Raw genomic sequence first — 2,563 nt, 5'->3', positions numbered from 1 at the left:
TGGTGCTTATTTTTCCATTCTTGGGATACTTCACTTAGTAGAATGGGTTCCAGCTCTATCCAGGGAAATACAAGAGGTACTATATCACCTTTGTTTCTTATAGCTGAATAGTACTCCATGGTTTACATATACCACATAATTTAAGGCTCAGTTCTAAGAGCACCTGCCTTTAAGAACTTGTCTTCTAACCTACCAAATGTGTGACCCTGTGGAGATCACTTTATCTTTCCAGACGTTCATTTCCCATCTATGATTTGAAGAAAATAGCAACTTTCTCCTAGGGATGTTGAAAAAATTAAATGAGATATACAAGTAAAGTACTTATATTAGTTTTCTTAACCATAACGGATTATCACAAATTTAATGGTTTAAGAGAATGCAAATTTTTTATCTTACAGTTCTCTAGGTCCAAAGTCTGATGAGGGTCTTCCTGGGCTAAAAGCAGGGTGTTAGCAGGAATGTGTTCCTTTCTGGAGACTCCAGGGAAGAATTCATTTCCTTTTCTATGTTCTAGAGGCTTCCATATTCTTTGGCTCAGAGTCCTCTTCCTCCAACTTCAAAGCCAGCAACACCAGCAACTTTTCTTCCCACCTGCCATCTATCTGATCCCCTGATGACAGCTGGGGAAGCTGCTCCATTTTTAAGGGCCCACATGGTTAGATTGGGCTCACCTGGATAATTCCTATTTCAAAGTCTTTAAACTGAATCACATGTGCCAAGACTCTTTGACCACTTAAAGTAGCATATTCACAAATTCTGAGGATTAGGGCAAGGATGGGGTGGAGGATTATTCTGCTTACCACAATACCGAATACAAGGCTCTCAAAAATTATCTGCTTTGGGCCGGGTGCAGTGGCTCACACCTGTAATCCTAGCACTCTGGGAGGCCGAGGCGGGTGGATGGCTCAAGTCAGGAGTTCGAGACCAGCCTAAGCAAGAGCGAGACCCCCGTCTCTACTAGAAAGAGAAAGAAATTTTCTGGACAACTAAAAATATACATAGAAAAAATTAGCCAGGCATTGTGGCATATGCCTGTATTCCCAGCTACTTGGAAGGCTGAGGCAGAAGGATTGCTTGAGTCTAGGAGTTTGAGCTTGCTGTGAGCTAAGCTGACACCACAGCACTCTAGCCCAGACAACAGAGCAAGACTCTGTCTCAAAAAAAAAAAAAAATTGTCACTTTCTTTTTCTTTTTTTTTCCTTTTTTTTCTTTGACTATCAAATCATGAATTGGTATGAAAAATTCACTCCAATATATTTGAAGATAACCTACATAACTAAGAGTTTCAATATTTGATAAGGCTTCTTTTGAAAAAAAAAAGAGTATCTCAAAAGAGCAGACAACTTTTCAATAAATGGCAGTACGGGGAACAAAATAGTTCCCATATTAAGTCATCGCAATTTAAAATTTTGTATACCAGCTAATTCTCTGCCAAACATTTGTACTTAAGCATACTCTAAAAGTTTTCCTGCCCTACACCAGGGTTTCTCAGCCTTGGTGCTATTGACATTTTGTGGTGCATAATTCTTTGTTGGCTGAAGGCCTGTCCTGTCCTGTGTATTGCAGTATGTGTAGCAGCCTCCCTGGCCTCTACCGACTGGATACCAATAAAACCCCTGACTGCCAAGTTGTGACAAGCAAAAGTGTCTCCAGATATTGCCAAATGTCCCTGGGGGTCAAAACTGCCTGCATTTAAGAACTGCAGCCCTGAACTGAAATATATTGGCTGTCTGGTTAATGGAGCCACACTGAAGGAATAGCACTGGAAACAAAAACCAGAACATGCCGCCAAATATTGGTTAAAAACTGAATCTACTTGTGATAGATGCCACATTCCATTTGGCTACATGTATAATACACTAATAAAATTGAAGCATGAATATATATTTTGATGCCTGCTTTCCTTAAAATGTCATTTTTTCCCTTCACGGTATTGCCTGCCTATGTAGGTAAAATAAACAGAAAATGTAAACGGAAGATGCAGGTGCAAAGTAACGTAGAGCCTGTCTTCTAATTAAGCCTTTTGAATAATCTGTGTTTCTGTCTTATGCCTAGCAAAGCAACATCAATATGGATATTTTATGGGAAGTACGTTCTGTTACCACTTTTAAAGTTTTAGGCAGATGGTAAAAGGGGCCATCTTCGTAAAACTGGAGGTTGAATAAAGAAAGGATGTGTGATTGAATAGTATTCGAGATTGAAAGAAAGAAAATGATCTACGCAAAACCTATTGTACACAAGGCTCTGAATGTTTTCCTCTTTCATGAAATGGAATAATTGTCTTCCATTTTCACTCCCACCACTCAAAGCAGCTTGCTTCTAGTGTCCTAGAAGTTCCACTAACGACAAACACCTGAATTTGGGGAAAAACCAACTCTTGTAATCTTACATGACTGAATTGAATCCTCAAATAAAGCACATTGTAAAACCATCTTAATGTTTCTAATTGCCCAATTTATTATCGGCTTTTCTCTTTTTGTTTACTTCTTTTCTAGAATAGATTTATTTTCAGTTTTCCAATGTATTACATGATACAATGATTATATCCATTTATTTTACAATA

The sequence above is a fragment of the Propithecus coquereli genome, unplaced genomic scaffold (genome assembly GCF_000956105.1).
Source record: "Propithecus coquereli isolate 6110/MARCELLA unplaced genomic scaffold, Pcoq_1.0 Scaffold192, whole genome shotgun sequence".
Classification (NCBI taxonomy): domain Eukaryota; kingdom Metazoa; phylum Chordata; class Mammalia; order Primates; family Indriidae; genus Propithecus; species Propithecus coquereli.
The sequence above is the reverse complement of the archived record's forward strand: the minus strand, read 5'-3'. Positions refer to the sequence as shown.